Source organism: Mesoplodon mirus, assembly GCF_964341445.2.
Source record: "Mesoplodon mirus genome assembly, chromosome: 11".
Taxonomy (NCBI): domain Eukaryota; kingdom Metazoa; phylum Chordata; class Mammalia; order Artiodactyla; family Ziphiidae; genus Mesoplodon; species Mesoplodon mirus.
The window spans coordinates 94,621,387-94,643,210 of record NC_138987.1 but is presented as its reverse complement, the minus strand read 5'-3'; the positions used below and the strand labels follow the sequence as shown (position 1 = coordinate 94,643,210).

The following is a 21,824-nucleotide window of genomic DNA, read 5'->3' as shown; positions in this document are numbered from 1 at the left end:
AACTCCAAAAGTCGCTGTAAGAATTAAAGGATCCTTAGAACAATACCTAGCACATAGCAAACAGTAGCTATTATTAATTATTCCTATAATAATTATAGAAATAAAAATATTCCTATAATAATAACTATTATTATTATTATTCAAATTATGATACCTTCAAATGACCTCTCCTTTTGGATAAGATTTCATACCAATATCATGACATAATAACACAATTAGAATACTCATACGTCTGTGTATCACAGGAATAAGAAAATTATTTCCTGAAATCTAAATTTAATGTATTCTTATAGTAAATATTACCAAGCTTCTACTACAATTTTCTCACCTTCCTTCTGTGAAGTACCTGATTTTTTTAAATCTTAAATTCTCTACTTTCGTGTTCTTTTTTATAAATTGCTTCATAGTTTTTTAATTTAAAACATCATATATTTACAATAAAAGTAGATAAAACTGATTGTAGATTTCCTTTCCCCGACTCTAACCCCCTCCCCCAGAGTTAAACCAGTGTGGCTGAAGGAGATTTTTAAAAGTTTCAATGCCCAAGGTGCATCAATTAAGTCAGAATCAGAGTCTCTGGGAAAGGGAACAAAGTACTGGGATCTGCTAAAGCTCTGAAGGTTAATTCCAGTATGCAACCAAGTCTGGGAACTCTGCCTTAAACCCGCATTACCTTCCTTTCTTACTTAATACAGAGGAAATTCACCAGGCTCTAATTTAATAGATAAGGTTCTGGGACTTCCCTGGTGGCACAGTAGTTAAGAATCCGCCTGCCAGTGCAGGGCACACAGGTTCGAGCCCTGGTCCGGGAAGATCCCACATGCCTCGGAGCAACTAAGCCCGTGCACCACAACTACTGAGCCTGCGCTCTAGAGCCCGTGAGCCACAACTACTGAGCCTGCGCTCTAGAGCCCACGAGCCACAACTACTGAAGCCCGCACGCCTAGAGCCCGTGCTCCACAACAAGAGAAGCCACCACAATGAGTAGCCCACGCACCACAACTAGAGAAAGCTCGTGTGCAGCAACGAAGACCCAACGCAGCCAAAAATGAAAAATATATATTTATTTTAAAAAATACTTAAGGTTCTTTTTATTTTTTCATCTTTATTGGAGTATAATTGCTTTACAATGTTGTATTAGCTTCTGCTGTACAACAAAGTGAATCAGCTACGTGTGTACATATATCCCAATATCCCTTCCCTCTTGAACCTCCCTCCCACCTTCCCTATCCAACCACTCTAGGTCATCACAGAGCACCGAGCTGATCACCCTGAATAGATAAGGCTCTAAATTGGCAACTATGTTTTAGTACTCTCTCTTTCTCTCTCTTTGGCCAAATATTATCATTCCCCTGGGTTTTAATTCCTAATCTATAACATAATGTATTGTCATCCTTGCACTACCTAACCAGAGACATTCTGACAAATGACATAAAACATATGAGAGGACATTTACAGTTTTAGAATAAAAGGATTTCAGAATCATGTTCCACCCCCCCACACCCAACACACACACACACACACACACACACACACACACACACCACCACCACCACCACGCCCACTGCCATCTCTTCTGAAGTACCCTTGCTTCCCACAGGTAAAGCTTTCCTACAGTAATAACTTGGGGATCTGTTAAGCTTTGTTAAGGTATTCCAGAGAACTTCAAGCCAACTCTGCCCATTGCCCTATCATTTATTAGTCATACTTTTTCTCATATATCACTACTAATAATCTTTAGGGAGACAAAGTTTAATGCATCTTTAAAAAGGTGATATGAGATTCATCTAGGAGAAAAATCTGATATTGAATGAATTTTAAATAATGCTATATCTGTACCAGCGTGGATGCCAGTATAATGAGGCCCTGGCATTAATCTTCAGGCTTCAGCTGCCTTCTGCCCTGGAATTCACCATATTTTCCTCACCCAGATTATTTCTCAATAGAAAGTTCTAGGAGAAACGTACAGTAAAAGGGAAGAAACCTCTCCTAATACAGGCAAAGGAGTCACGAGATCTAAGTAATGATTCTGGGTCAGCAAGTTCTTGTGTGTGACCTTAAACAAGTCAATTAACATCTCTTTGTCAAAGGGTTGTATGTAAAGCACCAAGAAATAATATGTAAAGAGTAAAAATACAAGGCATTATAATTATTTATTGATATCCAATGGAGAATATTCAAGAAAGCAGAACTATGATGAAACCAAGTATGCATAAAATATATTTACATAGTAGAAAAGAATTCAGAAGTGTAAAACCAGAGAAAGGTAGACAACAGGGTTTTTCTCTATCCTTCTAAGTAGGGAATTTAATACCTTATATCATTCCCTCAAAATGGGTATGCAATCCAGTCCTACTACTAGAATCTCTATTTGGTGTCTGTCAACAGATTGAGATCTACAGAAAAATCAATAACTGTAAATGCACCCCTACAAAGATGCAGAAAGCAGTTTAAAGCAAAGGGATGCAAATATTGCCTGAAACGCCCGCCACCCTCCTGGGTTCTTGATTTGTCCTGGGAATAAAAATGTGGCAGGGACATGAACTTTAAAGGTTTGCTTGATCTTACATTTTGAAATGAAAGAGCAAAAAAGATCCCAACAAAGACAGGACAAGGGAACAAAGATCATGAGGTTAGTGTCTAAATTCCAGAGGAAAACCCTCAGAATTGTTGCCTAACACATTCAACTGAACAACAAAAATATATTAAGTACTGTTCACCATCCCTTGCTCTGTTTTTTCTCTATATATCTCTCCTAACATATTTTGGACCTTTTACCAGGACCCAGGTAGCAAGATTAAATTCAGGTGTTGTATTCTTGGACCCACATTATCTTTCCCTCCTTTTCCACTAAACCCAGGCTCTTTTCACAAGTGAGCATGGAGCAGAGTTCAAACAATAAACCAAGTGAAGCAATCTGCTTTGGACTCCACCCTTAACTGATATTTATGCTCAGCACAGCTTCCTCAATACTGGTTTTTGCTTCCCGCTACTGCTTAGTACATTTTATGGCATATAGTTAAAATGGCAAACACTTATACAGTGCTCACCATGTATTTGGTACTGTTCTAAGCACTTTACATATAGATAAAGAAACTGTGTCACAGAGAGGTTAAGTAACTTGCTCTAGATCACACAGCTAGTAAGCAGGGATTTGGAACTTCAACCCAGGTTGTGTGGCTTTAGAATCTGTGTTTTTACATTATACTATATACTGCTTCCACAGCAGATTCTCAAAAACTTTTTTTTTAATTAAAATTACCAGGATTTCCTGGTGGCGCAGTGGTTAAGAATCCGCCTGCCAATGCAGGGGACATGGGTTCAAGCCCTGGTCCAGGAAGATCCCACATGCCGCGGAGCAAATAAGCCTGTACCACAACTACTGAGCCTGTGCTGTAGAGCCCTTGAGCCACAACTACTGAGCCCGCATACTACAACTACTGAAGCTCGTGCCCCTAGAGCCCATGCTTCGCAACAAGAGAAGCCATCGCAATGAGAAGCCCGTGCACCGCAACGAAGAGTAGCCCCCGCTCGCCACAAGTAGAGAAAGCCTGCGTGCAGCAACGAAGACCCAATGCAGCCATAAATAAATAAATAAATAAGTTTATATTTTTAAAAATTACCTTTAATATTGCTTTGGGTTTTTTTTAATTGAGATATAATTTGCATACCATAAAATTCACCCTTTTAAAGTATACCATTCAGTGCTTTCTAGCATTTTCAGAAGGTTGTGCAACCACACTGCTAGACTATTTTAATCCCCCGCACACAAAAAAAACCCTGTACCGGTAGCAGTCACTCCCCAATGCCCACCTCCCCACTCCAAGTCCCTGGGCAATCACTAATCTAATTTCTGTCTTTAAAGGTGCGCCTATTTGGGATATTTCATATAAATTGAATCATACAATTTGTGACCTTCTGTGTCTGGCTTCTTTCACTTAGCAAGTTTTCAAGTGTCATCCATTGTATTAGTGAGGGTTCTCTGAGAAACAGAACCAACAGGATATGTAGAGAAAGACATACATAAGAGGAGATTTATTATAGGAATTGGCTCACAAGGCTATGGAGGCCAAGAAGTCCCACAGTCTGCCATCTGCAAGCTGGAACACCAGGAAATCTGGGGCTATAATTCAATCTGAGGCTGGAGGCCTGAGAACAGGGGTCCCAGAGTCTGAAGTCCATATTTCTCCTTATGCCAATAACGCATGTCTTAATTACCGCAGCTGTGTAATACGTTTTAAAATTATTAAGTCTGGGGAAATTCCCCAGTGGTCCAGTGGTTAGAACTCAGCGCTTTCACTTCTGAGGACCTGGGTTCAATTCAATCCCTGGTTGAGGAACTAAGATCCCACAAGCCGTGTAACGTGGCCAAAAAACAAAAAACAAAATTAAAATTATTAAGTCTGAGTCCTACAACTTTGTTCTCTTTTTGAAGATTGTTTTGGATACTCTAAGTCTCTTGTGTTCCCTCTTATATGAATTTTAGAATCAGCTTGACCATTTCTGAAAAAAAAATCTGGAATTCCGGCAGAGACTGCATTGACCGTGTCCATCAACTTGGGAGGACTGCTGTCTTAACAATATTAAGTCTTCCTACTTCCTACAGGATGTCTTTCTACTGATTCAGTTCTTTCATTTCTTTCAATGATATTTTGTAGTTTTCAGTATACAAGTCTCATTTATTGTTAGCATTGCAGGTCCATGGCCTCTAAAGGTTAAATCAGAATTTGTGTATGGTTTGGTGACACCACAGAATGTTCTGTGTCTGAGAAAATCAGTTCTAAAACAGGTTGCACAGTACATGTCTCCTAGAAGCTGACCAGACATGCCTTATATAAGATAATAGAAGCCCACTGCTGATCTTTCTCATATCTGGGTAAGTCCACAGAGTATAGGGACGACATTCTGTAGCTCTCAGTGTCAGAAACCAGTTTCTTTTCTTTGACCTCCTGAGTTGGTCTCAGTTTCTTAGGTTGCCATGAATTGGCAGGACTAGAGAATGTAACAGAAGAGTCACATCTCTAAATTGTTAGCAACATAAATGTTCCTATAAACCTAACCTACAAAGAAATCTGTTCCCTGGGCACCCAAAATTTGTTTGATTAAGGTTGAAATAAAAGCCACAGAGGTGCAGCCTCCAATACAGCTGTTAAACTCAGGTACGAAGATATGGGGATTTCCATCTAGCACAGAGTTCTATCCCAAGGTTCAGTGAACTTTTGCTGAGCGATTGATCTCACACACTATCTAGCTCTCTATAAACCCACAATTTGTGGCCTTGCTGATACTATCAAGTCTTCATTGCCCATCTGTTTGTAGATAACCTAAGCTCATACTTTTATCTGTAAGTCAGTTTGCCTCTAGTTCCCAGTGCATTAACTCAGTGAATTAAAAATAATCAATTTTAATATCAGCCCAAGAAAAGCAGACCTAGAAAGATAAAGGTGGTGGTGATGAAGGGGAGGTGCTTTACAGATAATGACAAAATAGCGTTTGGTTAATCTACATTTCTTTTTTTTCCAATCCTAAAAACTTGGAGTGTTCTTCAAAGTTATTTATTTATTTATTTTTGGCCATGCAGCATGTAGGATCTTAGTTCCCTGACCAGGGATTGAATCCATGCCCCCTGCAGTGGAAGTGTGGAGTTTTAACCACTGGACTGCCAGGGAAGTCCCTTAAGTTATCTTCATTTTTATGATAGCAAGCCATTCAGAATAACCCATGGCTGTTTTAAGGACTTCATACTGTATGTGGAAACTAAGATCTAAGTGAAAAGGTGACTCGCCTAGGGTCAGAAAATAAATCAGAGATCTAATCAGATGTGGGACCTTCTGATCATGAATCCATTATTAGACCATCTTAAGAGTGGAACATGGGTGAGGACAAGAAAGACAGGGCATGAAATCGAGGTCACTTGGTGTTAAGGGAGCTATTTGGGCTTCAAGAAGGGACGCAAATGCAGCAGGTTCAACTTTCAGTGTCAAAAAGCCATTCTACTCCCACACCATAAACCACCACTGTATCTCCTGTGCCATTACAGACACAGCTTCCCTGCTAAAGAAACTATAAAAATAGCAACCCTGCCTTCCATTTCTTATTCTGCTTTACAGGTACACTGTGAGATGCAACATGAGCTCCACAAATGCTTTCTAAACATGTACAACCAGAAGAGCCCTTTGAAAGCAACCAAAAAAGCCCTAACCTCCATAAGAAGCTGATGAGGAAACGGAGGCACAGGATTTAGGTGTCTTCCAACAGCTAATTAGAACTTAAGCTAAGACTAGCTTTGTGTGCCTTGAATGTCCATCTGGTGCTCTTTTACTGTAATTTTCCACCCTTCAAAAGGCTGACTGGACATTTGATCTCTTCTTTAAGTTAAGTTTTGTACAGATGAGGATAAGAAGGAAGACCCTAGTTCTTAGAATTCATAACGTGTCTATAGTTTCATAGTTTTTTCTGCCTGCCAGGCCTTTGGGTTGTATATGCATCTGGATTAACCTCTGGAAATCTACCCCATACGTTTCCAAGGTTTTAGAGACTTTACATTCCAGTTGTATTTTCCTTGCTGGCACTGCAGGGCTTTAAGAATATTCTTGTGAATATTCTGCTTATTTATCCCTCCCCCAAAACTCATTTTGATTCATACTAAGATATCAGCCCCAAGGAACACTCAAGGGGTGAGGCATTGGGACCTACCGGGAAAGACCATGGAGGTAGGAGGCAGGGCAGCTTTAGACCAGACTCGTTGGATTTGTGGAACCTGCTTGTAAGTCCGGTAGAAAACAAGGCAGTCAAGACAGATTTTCAGCATTCCCTCAGCTCCCCTCCCCCTTCCTTGAACCACAAGCCAAGCTTGTCACTTCTACTCAGATAAACAAATCCTTTCCTGCTGCTGTAGCCTCTAACTAGCCAGAGGCAGCACTGACTTTGGGTCTCAGCTGGAGGGGCATCGTACAGCATGTTGGCAAGGGTCAGCAGGAGATTTCCTTGTCTGCGCTAAGCTAACCCCATCTGACTTAAAAGGGACTTCGGAGAAGTTGATCCTAACGACACAAACTAGGGGTGGCTGGGTCTACAATTGGTCTTGAAAACTGATTATTGTCAGAAAAAAAAAACGCTTAAGATCATCTTCTCTAAGCTCCAAATTACCATCTTTGGCAAATATTTTTCCTCATTCAGGTGATAGCATAATATGAATGTAACATAAATGGTGTCGCCCAGAGTTGTTCAACCCAACACCCCACATTTATCCAACAAAACAGTACATTTGGTTAAATCATTCAAAACGATGATCAGATGAAAACTAATAATTTTGAACTCTTCTCCAGGAAACTAACTGGCTTAACATATGAGTAATATATATGTATTATTGAGATTTTTCTATGGCTACAACGTACACTTTGAAACACATTTTTTCTTAAACTTTAGCATCTGCTACAATTTATTCTTAGTAGAATTCTAACATAGCCTAGAATTATATATATATAATAATTTTAATTTAGCTCAATGTTCTAGAAACAGCACCATATTTCTATGTATTTTGTCACCTGACAACTTTAAGAACCACTGTTAACTATACAAAGATGGGGCAGTTTACTATGACTGAAGGTATAAGATGTTAACAGCTGTACAAGAAAAAAACTGAAGTGGGTTCCCCTTTCATTTATCATTCCTGCCAGTAATTTAGTCCATGAAAGTACAAAAGTATAGGTCCAAAAACTTCAACCACTATCTTCAAGTTGCTCTGATCATGCAATTGTCAAGAATTGGTTTTATTGAGGTGGAGTGGCCAAGAGGGTGGAGTAAAAGACCCTGAGTTCACCTCTGCCCACCAGCACACCAAAATTACAACTATTTACAGAGCAACTATAGATGAGAATGACCTGAAGATTAGCAGAGAGGAGTTTTCACAATTAAAGATACAAAGAAGGAACCACAATGAGATGAGTAGGAGGTGAGGAGAATGAGGAGAATGAGGAGAATGGTCTAGTCAAGCCCCACACCTGCAGCTGGGTGACCCACAGACTGGAGGTTAATAACAGCTTCAGAGGTTCTCACCAACGGGTGAGGTTCTGAGTCCCACATTGGGCTCCCAAGCCTGGAGTTCCTGCACCAGGAAGTTGAGCCCCTAGAATGCCTGGCTTTGCAGGTCAGTAGGGCTTGCATAGGGCGAGTTGCATAGGGAGAGCTGCCTTGGAAAAACAGACTCACTCTTAAAGGGCTCACACAAAATCTCACAAGCTCCAAGCCCCAGTGAAGAGGTAGTAATTTTAAAGGAGCCTGGGTTAAGCTCGTGTGCTGATCTTGGAGAGCCTCCCAGAGAGGCAGGAAGCAACTGGGGTTCCCTCTGGGGACATAGATGCTGACAGAAGCCATTTTGGTAACTCATTCTACTACAAGAACACTGGTGCTGGTGAAACCTAGTGGGGCAGGCACGGAGGCCTCCTTTTGTCCACCACTTCTTATAAGCAAGACTCCAGCCTCCATGACCTTCCCTGAGTTCCAAAGGGCGGATTTGAACAGTTGCTAATCTAGGGAGCAGCAGCCAAGAAACCACCTGAGGAAAGATTAAAAGGACCAGAGAAGCTCATCAAGATTAAGAGATGACCACCTGAGATGAGATTAAGGGAGAGCAAGCCCTGCTCACACGTTAATCTTGTCAGAGACCCCACCTTTGAACCACTGCTGTAAAACCCTTCATCAAATCCTCTGGGGTTCAGACACACAGTTTTTCGAGGCAGAAGCCCAGTGTGTCTCCCTTTGCCTGGCAGAGTATTGAATAATAAAGCTATCCTTTTCTACTTCACCCAACACTCTGTCTCCAGGATTTGATTCGGCACCCGTGTACAGAGAGGCCGAGCTTTCGGTAACACTGGCAAGCATCGTTTTGGAATCGTCCCTCTAGCCTATTAGCACCAGGGGCTTACCTGCCCACCAGCCATTAGGCACCAGTCCTAGGACCCCACAGGCCGAGAAACCAGCCACATGGGGGGAACCAGCCCTGGGAACACCCCCAGCTCAAACCCCACAAGCAGTCACCCAAGGACCCAGTTCCACCCTCCAGTGGGCCAGCATCCTTCACATGAGGCAGGGCCTGAGAGCCACTGGCTGGGGGCAAGCTCCGCCTACCAGCACACCTACAGTAGTCAGCTCACCACAACAGAAGGATCCATGCAGCCCACATAGGGGGTACCCTTAGAGCATATGGCTCTGGTGGCCAGAGGAGAGTGTGATGATGGGCCCTATAGGATGTCTCCTATATAAGCCACTTCTCCAAGATCGGGATGTATAACCAACCTATATATATATATATATATATAGAGAGAGAGAGAGAGAGAGAGAGAGAGAGAGAGAGAGAGTTAGGCAAAATGAGGTGACAGAGGAATACACTCCAAATAAAGAAACAAGGTAAAACCCCAGAAGAAGAATTAAGCTAAGTGGAGATAAGCAATATACCCAATAAAGAGTTTAGGGTCGGGCTTCCCTGGTGGCGCATTGGTTGAGAGTCCGCCTGCCAATGCAGGGGATGAGGGTTTGTGCTCCGGTCCAGGAAGATCCCACATGCCGTGGAGCGGCTGGGCCCATGAGCCATGGCTGCTGAGCCTGTGCGTCCAGAGCCTGTGCTCCACAACGGGAGAGGCCACAACAGTGAGAGGCCCGCGTACAGCAAAAAAAAAAAAAAAAAAAAAAAAAAAAGAGTTTAGGGTAATAATCATAAAGATGCTCAATGAACTAAGGAGAAGAATGGATGAACAGTGAGAAGTTTAACAAACAGAAAATTAAAAGAAGATCCAAAAAGAACAGAAAAATACAATAACTAAAATAAAAAATATACACTAGAAAGAATAACAGGAGATTAGATTATACAGGGAATGGATCAGCAAACTAGAAGACAGAGTAGTGGAAATCACCCAAACCGAACAGAAAAAGGAAAAAATAATTCTTCAAAATGAGGATAATTTAAGAGGCCTTCTGGACAACTTCAAGTGTACTAACATTCACATTTTATGGGTCCCAGAAAGAGAAAAGAAGGTAAGGGGCAGAGAAGTTATTTGAAGATAAAAAGCTGAAAACTTCTGTAATATGGAAAAAAAAAGACATCCAGGTCCAGGAATCACAGAGCATCCTAAACAAGATGAACCCATAGAGTTTCACACCATGATACACTGTAATGAAAATGGCAATACTTAAAGAGATAATCTTAAAAGCAGCAAAGGAAAAGCAACTACTATGTACAAGGGAACTCCAATGAGACTATCAGCTAACTTTTCAGCAGAAACTTTGCAGGCCAGATGGGAGTGGCAACATATATCTAAAGTGATGAAAGAAAATAACCTACAACCAAGAATACTCTTCCTGACAAGATTATCGTTCAGATCTGAAAAGGAGATAAAGAGGTTTACAGACAAACAAAATCTAAAAGAGTTCAGCACCACTAAACCAGCTTTTCAAGAAATGTTAAAGGGACTTCTCTAAGCAGAAAAGAAAAAAACACAACTAGAAATATAAAAATTATGAAAGGAAAATTCTCATTGGTAAAGGCAAATATACAGTAAAGATAGTAGATCAACCACTTACAAACCTAGTAGAAAGCTTAAAAGATGAAATTAGTAAAAGCATCTATATCCACAAAGGTAGTTAAGGAATATACAAAACAAAAAGATGTAAAATATGGTGTAAATAACATGCAGTGTGTGTGGGGGGGAGGGTGTTAAATGCAGGGTTGTTAGAATACATTTGAACTTGAGATCATCAACTTAAATAATCATGTACATATTTAGGTTGCTGTATTTAAACTTCATGGTAACCACAAATCAAAAATCTAAAATAGATACACACACATACACAAAAGAAAGAAATCCAAATACAGCACTAAAGATAGTCATCAAATCGCAAGGGAAGAGAGTAAATGAAGAAGAAAGGAACAAAAAAGGACAAAAACAATCCAAAAACAATTAACAAAATGGCAAAAAGTACATACCTATCGATAATTACTTTAAATGTAAATGGACTAAATGCTCCAATCAAAAGACAACTAGTGGCTGAATGGATTAAAAAAAAACAAGACCAATATATATGCTGTCTACAAGAGACTCACTTCAGATCTAGAGGCACATACAGACTGAAAGCAAGGGGATGGAAAAAGGAATTCCATGAAAATTAAAACCAAAAGAAAGCTGGGGTAGCAATACTTATATCAGACAAAATAGACTTTAAAACAAAAGACTGTAACAAGAGACAAAGATTGATCAAAAGATCAATCCAACAAGAATATACAACAGTTGTATATATAGATGCACCTAACATAGGAGCACCTAAATGCACAAAGCAAATATTAACAAACATAAAGGGAGAAGTTGACAATAACACAATAATAGTAGGGGAAATTTAACACCTTGCTTATGTCAATGGATAGATCATCCAGACAGAAAATCAATAAGGAAACACTGGCTTAAATGATAGATTGGATCAGATAGACTTTATATATACAGAACATTCCATTCAAAAGCAGCAGAATATACATTCTTTGCAAGTGCATGTGGAACATTCTCCAGGGTAGATCACATGGCAGGATAAAAAACAAGTCTCAATAAATTTTTGAAGATTGAATCATATCAAGCATCTTTTCCAACTACAACAGTATGGGACTAGAGTCAACTACAAGAAAAAAAAACTGCACAAACCACAACACATGGGGGCTACAAAACATGCTATTAAACAACAAATGGGTCACTGAGGAAATCAAAGAGGAAATCAAAAAATACCTGAGAATAAATTAAAACAGAAACACAATGTCCAAAATCAATGGGAAACAGAAAAAATAGTTCTATGAGGGAAGTTTATAGCAATATAAGCCTACCTCAGGAAACAAGAAAAATCTCAAATAAACATCCTAACCTTGCAACTAATGGAACTAGAAAAGAAAGAACAAACAAAAATCCAAAGTTAGTAGAAGGAAAAAATTATAAAGATCAGAAAAGAGATAAAGTGGGACTTCCCTGTGGTCTGGTGGTTAAGACTCCACTCTTCCACTGCAGAGGGTGTGGGTTTGATCTCTGGTCAGAGAACTAAGATCCCACATGCTGCATGGCATGGCAAAAAAAAAAAAAAAAAAAAAGAAAGAAAGAAAAGAAAGACAAAAAGAGAAAAGAGCAATGAAACTAAGAGCTGGTTCTTTGAAAAAAATAGACAAAATTCATAAACCTTCACCCAGACTCATCAAGAAAAAAAGAGAGGGCCAAAATGAATAAAATAAAAAATGAAAGAGGAGAAGTTACAACCAAAAGCACAGAGATACAAAGTGTCATAAGAGACTACTAAGAATGATTATACACCAATGAAATGTAAAATCTAGAAGAAATGAATAAATTTCTAAAAACATATAGAGTTCCAAGAATGAATCAGGAAGAATTAGAAAATATGAGCAGACCAATTACTGGTAATGAAATTGAATCAGTAATCAAAAAAACTCGCCAAAAATGAAAGTCTAGGACCAGACAGATTTACAGGTGAATTCTACCAAACATTTAATGAAGAATTAACGCTGTCCTTACCAAACTATTCCAAAAAATTGAAGATAAAGGAATGTTTCCAAACCCACTCTACAAAGCAGGCATTACCCTAATATCAAAACCAAGCAAAGACACCACAAAAAAAGAAAACCAGAGGCCAGTATCACTAATGAACACAGATGCAAAAATCCTCAACAAAATATTAGCAAACCAAATTCAACAATACGTTAAAAGGATCATATACCATGAACAAGTGGGATTTATCCCAAGGATACAAGGATGGTTCAATATCCTCAAATCAATCAATGTGATACACCACATTAACAAATTGAAGGATTAAAATTATATGATCATCTCAATAGATGCAGAAAAATCTTTCAACAAAACTCAACATCCACTTATGAAAAAAACTCTCAGCAAAGTATATATAGAGGGAACATACCTCAACATAATAAAGGCCATATATGTAAGTCCACAGCTAACATCTTACTCAAAAGTGGAAAGCTGAAAGCATTTCCTCTAAGATCAGGAAAAGGACAAGAATGCCCATCCTCACCATTTTTATTCAACATAGTATTGGAATTCCTGGCCACAGCAATCAAGAAAGAAAAAGAAAAAAAGGAATCCAAATTTAAAAGGAAGAAGTAAAACTCTGTTTGCAGATGATGTAATATTATACAGAAAATCCTAAAGATACCACCACAAAAACTATCAGAACTAACAAATAAAGTTTAGGATACAAAATTAAAATATAGAAATAAGTTCTGTTTCTATACACTAACAATGAACTATCAGAAAAATAAATTAAGAAAACAATCCTATTTACAATTGCATCAACAGAATACAACACCTCAGAATAAATCTAGCCAGAATAAATCTACCACCTCTTTTTACATGCATTACCTTTTGTCTCCCTAAAGATTATTAGTAGTGATATATGAGAGGAGAAAAAATATGACCAATGAATGATAGGGTAATGAGCATATATCTTTTTGAATTAGTATTTTTTTCTTCAGAAAAATACCCTGAAGAGGAATTCCTGGCTCATATGGTAGTTCTGTTTTAATTTTTTGAGGAACCTCCATATATTGGAGTACACTCCTATACTCAGAAAACTATAAGTCACTGATGAAAGAAACTGAAAAGGAAACAAACAGATGAAAATATATACAATGTTCATGGATTGGAAGAATTAACACTATTAAAACGAACATACTCTCCAAGGCAATCTACAGATTCAATATAATCCCTATCAAAATACCAATAGTATTTTTCACAGAACAAGAACAAATAATTCTAAATTTGTATGGAAGCACAAAAGACCTCAAATAGCCAAAACTATCTTGAGAAAGAACAAAGGTGGAAGTATCACACTCCCTGATTTCCATCTATACTCTAAAGCTACAGTAATCAAAACATATGGTACTGGCACAAACACAATAGGTCACTGGAACAGAATAGAGAGCCCAGAAATGAACCCATGCTTATACAGTCAATTAATCCATGATAAAGGAGGAAAAAATATACAATGGGGAAAAGACTGCCTTTTCAATAAATGTTGTTGAGAAAACTGGACAGCACTATGCAAAAGAATCAAACTGGACTCCTTTCTTACACCATATACACCATATACAAAATACACCATATACACCTTTCTTACACCATATACAAAAATAAATTCAAACTGGATTAAAGACTTAACTGTAAGAACTGAAACCATAAATTCCTAGAATAAAACATAGGTAATATATACATTTTGACATAGAAATATTTTTTGAATATGTCTCCTCAGGCAAGGGAAACAAAAGCAAAAGAAAACAAAACAAATGGGGCTACATCAAACTAAAACATTTTTTGCACAGTGAAGGAAACTCTTAACAAAATGAAAAGGTCACCTACTAAATTGAAGAAGATATTTGCAAATGATATATCTGATAAGGGCTTAATATCCAAAATATACAAAAAACACACACTCATCAAAAAAAATTAATAAATGGGCAGAGAACCTGAATAGAATTTTTCCAAAGAAGACATACAGGTGGCCAACACACACATGAAAAGATGCTCTTCACTAATCATCATGGAAATGTAAATCAAAACCACAGTGAGATATCAACTCACACCTATCAGAATGGCTATTCTCAAAATAACAACAAATAAACAAGTGTTGGCACAGATGTGGAGAAAAGGGAACCCTAATATACCGTTGATGAGAACGTGAATTGGTACAGCTGCTATGGAGAAAAGTATGGAGGTTCCTCAAAAAATTAAAACAGAACTACCATATGAGCCAGGAATTCCTCTTCAGGGTATTTTTCTGAAGAAAAAAATACTAATTCAAAAAGATATATGCTCATTGCCCTATCATTCATTGGTCATATTTTTTCTCCTCTCATATATCACTACTAATAATCTTTAGGGAGACAAAGGGTAATGCATGTAAAAAGAGGTGATATGAATACTGAGTGAAATAAGTCAGACAGAGAAAGACAAATATCATATGATATCACTTATATGTGGGATCTAAAAAAACAAAGCAAATGAACAAACATAGCAAAAGAGAAATAGACTCATAGATACAGACAACAAACAGGTGGCAGCCATAGGGGAGGAGGGAGGGACAACCAGTAGAAGTAGGTGAGGGAGATTAAGAGGTACAAACTTCTAGTTACAAAGTAAATGAGTCACTTGGATGAAATATACAACATGAGGAAGGTAGTCAATAACATTGTAATAACTTTGTATGGCAACAGATGGTAACTAGACTTATTGTGTTGATCATTTTGTAATGTAAAGAAATATTGAATTACTATTTTGTCCACCTGGAACTAACACAGTGTTGTAGACCAATTACACTTTAATTAAAAAGAAAAAGAATCGGCTGTACTGGCAATTGACTACATCAAGGCCAAGAACGATTATTATTATAAGTAAGAAAGCAGATTAAGTGCAGGGGCAGACAATGCTTAAAAGCTGAGATAGAACCTAGACTGATGAGGGTTAAAGAAAGCATGAGCATCAGGAAGTACTGCTGTTCCCTGAAATCTCTCGCTTAGGAAGGGGCCTCGTGGTGTTATATAGCTGGAGTCTACACCGCCCAATTCAGCTAGCGTTGTAGGCAGGGGAAAGTTGTGGAGAAGGCCACCTGAGCTGAGGGGGGTAAGACTAACTTTAGGAAATGAGGTTGAAGCCAAGGCATGGATAGGAACCCTCTCACTTCATCCCCATTTTCCTTTCCTTATCCAGAGTTGACTGTCTCCTCAGCTAAATTCTAACCTACCTCCTCATGATCATTCTGGTTAGGAAACTCAGAAAAATTATGAGAAATTCCACAATAAAAGACTCAGTTTTTTAATCTGGAAGAATTCCCAAGATTTGCCAGTCTACCTCAACCCTTTATTTTCTAAAATAGAAAAATAATAATAATAATAAAACAACTAAGTACACTGAGGTAAGTACCTTGTTCTTTGCTCACAAAAAGAGTACCAGAGCTTAAAACAGATTTCAGATCCTTGGACTCAGGACAGGACTCTTTGCACTTTACACTATCTATATAATATCTCCTTTTTCTTTCTGTACATTTATTCCCTTCTACTTGTACTTTCCCCAGTTAGAAACTGTATCCAAGAAATGATATGCTAATATAGAGCATTGAATACCCAACCTACTTATTCAGTACTTAATCAGTTTGCCTATGATTATCTGTTTCTTTCTAACCAGACAGTAATTTCCTTGAGGGCATACTCAGTTTCTTTACATCCTTTTATTAGCACAGCTGAGAAGCAGACACAGAGCAGTAGCCTGGTGGGGAGTTAGAAGAGAAAGCATGAAAGCCTTCACGAGAACAAGAATTTGGGGACTTTGGCTATTTTCTTCCTGGCTGTACCCCTAGCACTTGGTAACAGGGCTTTTTCCGGGTGCTTTTCAGTGTGGGTGTGTTACACATTACAGTAGCTTAATGCCTTTATCACCATAACTACCGATGGCTGCAAGTAAGTAGTGGGAAGAAAGCTTGGTCTGAAACGTAGAGCAACTCAAATGGGGAGAGGATTCATATCAGAAGGAGTCCACAATCACAGAAATAACAGGGAAAGATAGGAGACAACATGGGAATGAGGTTGAGGGATTGATAGAAAGGAAAAACAAATTAAGAAAAAAGAAGACAGAGATGGGATCAATCAAGATGGTGTCATAGGAGGAGGTGGAGCTCACCTCCCCCTGACAAACACATCAAAAATACACTTACATATGGAACAATTCTCACTGAAAACTAACTAGAGACTGGCAGAAAGACTCCTGTACAACCAAGGCTATAAGAAAGATCCACACATAACTGGATAAGAAGGGAAGAGAAGTGATCAGGTTAGGACCTGTGCCCCTGGAAGGGGACTCAGGGGAAAAGGAAGATTACACAGGTGAAGACCCATGTTGGGGACTGAGCAGTTCAAGCCACATATTGGGCAACCCAGTTCTGGGGTCCTACACAGGGGAGATGAGCTCCCTTGCCTTGTGGGAAGACCACTGGGGCTAACAGGAGAGCTGTGGGGAGCCTGGACTCACTCATGAGGAGCGCACATGTGCTGGCTTGCCCCTGAGGCAAAGTGGAGAGAATGGAGTGAGGACTACTCCAGTGGCTGCCAGGTTTCCCGAGACAGCCTCGGCATGTGCCCCAGCCCAAGCAGAGGGAACTTTCCAACCCCACTTACTCTGGGTCTTAGTGTGACACTGGATCTGGGGTGGGCACGGCCAGGAAGAAAGCTCAGCTGTGCAATGCAGAGGTGACCTGGGTGGGGCAGTGATCAGCTGTGAGGGGCAAAAGGGACTTGGACCCAAGGCTACTTCTGAGCAGAGCAAGGGAAACAATTGCAGGCATCTGCACATGCAGCACATCAGAGACAATTCAGACAAGGGTCCCAGAACAGAGGGAGGGGAAAACACACACTTAAAGGAAACAGAGCCAGCTTGGCCCAACACTCAGGGCTTCTGCTCCAGCAACTTGGGGTCATACCCCACCCCCAATAGGGTAGTGATGGCCACTGAGAAGAGGGGAAGTCCTTCCTCACACCAGCTCCAGCTCCAGCCCCTCCATGTCCATCCCCACCTCCTACAAAGATGATAGCTGCCAGCACACCCTGAGGAAAGACATGATTGCATACACAGTAAATCCAGCTCTCCCACCAAAGGCACTGGGCACACATAGTCTGTATAGGGATGCTCCTACACAAGAACACCCCTTCAAGACTGCAAGAGGTAACTGTTCACAAAGTCAATACAGTCAGAGAAAGCTAAGCCAAAAAAAAAAAAACCCTGAAAAAATAAATAACAAACAGAAATAAACAATTACCAGGTAAAGAATTCAAAGCATTAGTAATAAGGATGTTAACTAAATTAAGGAAAAGAATAGATGAACACCGTGGGAATTTTAACAAAGAGCTAGAATATATTTTTTAAAACTCAATCAAAAATGACGAACTCAGGGGCCTCCCTGGTGGCGCAGTGGTTGAGAGTCCGCCTGCCGATGCAGGGGATACGGGTTCGTGCCCCGGTCTGGGAGGATCCCATATGCCGCGGAGCGGCTGGGCCCGTGAGCCATGGCCGCTGGGCCTGCGCGTCCGGAGCCTGTGCTCCGCAACGGGAGAGGCCACAACAGTGAGAGGCCCGCATACCGCAAAAAGAAAAAAAAAAAAAAAAAAAAAAAAAATGACGAACTCAATAACAAATAAAAAACACACTAGAAAGAATGAATAGCAGACTAAGTGATACAGAAGAACACATACGTGATCTGGAAGATAGAATAATGGAAATCACCCAACCATAACAGCAAAAAGAAAAACAAATTTTAATAAATGAAATCAATCTAAGAGATCTCTGGGATAACATTAAGTGCACCAATATTTGCATTAAAGGGGTTATCGAAGGAGAAGACAGAGGGAAGGGGATCAAAACTCATTTATAAACACTTCAAAAACAATAAAATACCTAGGATTAAACCTACCTAAGGAGGCAGAAGAACTGTACTCTGAAAACTATAAGACACTGATGAAAGAAATTGAAGATGACACAAACAGATGGAAAGATATATCCTGTTCCTGGATTGGAAGAATTAATATTGTTAAAATTACCATGCTACCCAAGGCAACCTACAGATTCAATGCAATCTCTATTAAAATATCAATGGTATTTTTCACAGAACTAGAACAAATACTTAAGAAAGTTGTATGGAAACACAAAAGACTCCAAATAACCAAAACAATCTTGAGAAAGAAGAGCACAGCTAGAGGAATCACTCTCCCTGACTTCAGACTAGACTACAAAGCTACAGTAATCAAAATAGCACAGTACTGGCACAAAAACATACACATAGATCAATAGAACAGAATAGAAAGCAGAAATAAACCCACGCACTTATGGGCAATTAATCTACAACAAAGGAAGCGAGAATATGCAACAGAGAAAAGACAGTCTCTTCAACAAGTGGTGCTGGGAAAACTGGACAGCTACATAAAACAATGAGATTAGAACATTTCTCTACACTATATACAAGAATAAACTCAAAATGGTTAAAGGACCTAAATGTAAGACCTAAAACCATAAAATTCCTAAAAAAGAACATAGGCAGAACACTCTTTGACATAAATCATAACAATATTTTCTTGGATCAGTCTCCTAAGGCAAAAGAAATAAAAGCAAAAGTAACCAAATGGGACCTAATTAAACTTAAATGCTTTTGCACAGCAAAGGAAACCACCAACAAAACAAAAAGACAACCTATGGAATGGGAGAAAGTGCTTGCAAATGACGCAACCAACAAGGGCTTAATATACGAAATACACAAACAGCTCATCCAATTCAATATTAAAAAAAAACAAAAAACCCAATCAAAAAAATGGTCAGAAGACCTGAATAGACATTTTTCCAAAGAAGACATACAGATGGCTAACAGGCAAATGAAAAGATGCTCAACATCACTAATCAGCAAGGAAATGCAAATCAAAACCACAATGAGATATCATCTCACACCTGTGAGAATAGCTTTAAATAACAAATGTTGGAAGGGATGTAGAGATAAGGGAACTCTCATACACTAATGGTGAAAATGTAAATTGGTGCAGTTGCTATGGAAAACAGTATGGATGTTCCTCAAAAAATTAAACATAGGATTACCATATGACCCAGAAAATCCACTCCTGGGTGTATATCTGGAAACATGAAAACACTTATTTGAAAAGATACATGCACACCACTGTTCAAAACAGCATTATTTATAATAGCCAAAATATGGAAGCAACCCAAGTGGCCATCAACAGACAAATAGATTAAAAAGACACATATACATGATATATGTATATATATCGGAATATTACTCAGCCATAAAAAAGAATGAAATTCTGCCATTTGCAGCAACATGGATGCACCTAGAGAACAGCATGCATAGTAAAATAAGTCAGACAGAGAAAGACAAATACTGTATTCACACTTACTTGTGGAATATAAAAAATAAAACAAATGAATGTATATAGCAAAACAGAACAGACCCACAGATATAGAAAACAAAGTGGTAGTTACCAGTGGGGAGAGGGAAGGGGGAAGGAGCAAGATAGGGGTATGGGATTAAGAGATACAAACTACTTTGTATAAAATACATAAGCAACAAGGATATATTGCACTGCACAGGGAATAATAGCCATTATTTTGTAATAACTTTTAACAGAGTAAAATCTATAAAAATACTGAATCACTATGCTGTACACCTGAAACTAATAATATTGTAAATCAACTGTACTTCAATAAAAAAGAAAAAGAAGACAAATTAAGAAGGAAACTGAAATTCGGTAAACGAAGAACAGCATTATCAGACTGCACGATTTTTAAGCGTGATTACAGATATTATCTCATCTCATTTAAATACCACAACAACCCCGTGAGGTAATTACGTTCTTAATTATGCATAAGAGATGAGGAACTGAAGCTGACAGCAGGGAGCCCAAGGCGGCACGTCTGAACGACTGTATTGTCCTGTGACAAGTACTGTAATTCCTGTACATGCTTGTTTCTATATATCTCCCCTCTCCTGATGGCTTCCTCTCCAGTAGTACACAGAGACGCCTCATCACTGCGCTTTCTGGCTGCCTCTGTCCTTGCCAAAATTGCTGAGGCAAGTTTAGCCTCTCCTTAAAAAAAGACAGAAGCCAAAACCCACGAGATGCTTGTTCCAAAGAAATACAGATTCATTCACCTGGTGATCGCTGTTCACATAAAATAGAAACGGCCACTCGCAACCATCCCACTTTCGGCCGCCTCCCTTTTTTTCTTCCCAAACATCAAAGTCCACCCATAGCTGCATCACTGCCATCCCCCTCCCACCCTTATTACCCCCAAACCCTTTTTACTACCGTGTCCTTCCTCCGGTCACTCTGTATTTCAGATGAAACGGGCCCAGCCAGGGAAAAAAAAAAAAAAAAAAAAAAAAGACTGTTTTGGGTAGGGCAAGCTGTGCCGTCCTCAAGGAAATGCTTTTCAGTCCCTCCTTCCCACTGTGGGGCGTGGCTGCCAGCAAAGGATGGAGTTTGGGCGGGTTCCCCACAAAGGAAACTCTGCGGGCACTGAGGTTTCCGGGACTCACCACACATGAACCAGCAGGAAACCTCTGCCGAAACTGTAAAAGCTGGACTTGTTGCTGATCAACTTATTCATTTCCTTCACTAGCGATTGCTAGACCGGTATAAAGGAGACGCCTGTCCAGGTGAAATTATAGTCATGATAAAGCGCAACAGCGCCACCTCCTGTGAGACCTAATAACAGCTGCCTTCATTGGTTCTCAGAATGGTCAGGATTTGGCGTTAGCTCCAGGGACAATCGCAACCCCAAGTCTTTACTGGGTGCACCAGATTATATTGACCACTGCTATGACATGAGGCAATAGATATGGGACAAGTGAAAATAAAAATCCCAGGAGTAGGTAATCAATCATTCACAAATGCTTTTTACATAATCTGTGCGCTCGGTTCTCCTCTAGGGATATAGTGATGAACAACTAGTTAGGTTACTGGCCCATATGGAATTTATGTTAACTTTTTAAAAAATTTATTTATTTATCTATCTATCTATCTATCTATTTATTTATGGCTGTGTTGGGTCTTTGTTGCTGCGCCTGGGCTTTCTCTAGTTGCAGCGAGCAGGGGCTGTTCTTCGTTTCCGTGCGCGGGCTTCTCATTGTGGTGGCCTCTCTTGTTGCGGAGCACAGGTTCTAGGCACATGGGCTCCAGTATTATTTGTGGAATGCGGGCTCAGTAGTTGTGGCCCATGGGCTTA

The 21,824-nt window shown here is 39.5% G+C and overlaps 1 protein-coding gene across 1 annotated transcript in view; it reads right to left on the bottom strand.

The window, feature by feature from the left end:
* The window catches only part of STYK1 (serine/threonine/tyrosine kinase 1), a 57,707-nt gene extending 36,521 nt beyond the window's left edge, over positions 1–21,186 (bottom strand). The window contains exon 1 of the mRNA XM_082636531.1: positions 20,906–21,186. The gene's annotated coding sequence lies outside the window, so the exon portion shown is untranslated. The remainder of the gene's footprint in view (positions 1–20,905) is intronic.
* Between the last annotated feature and the right edge of the window lie 638 nt (positions 21,187–21,824).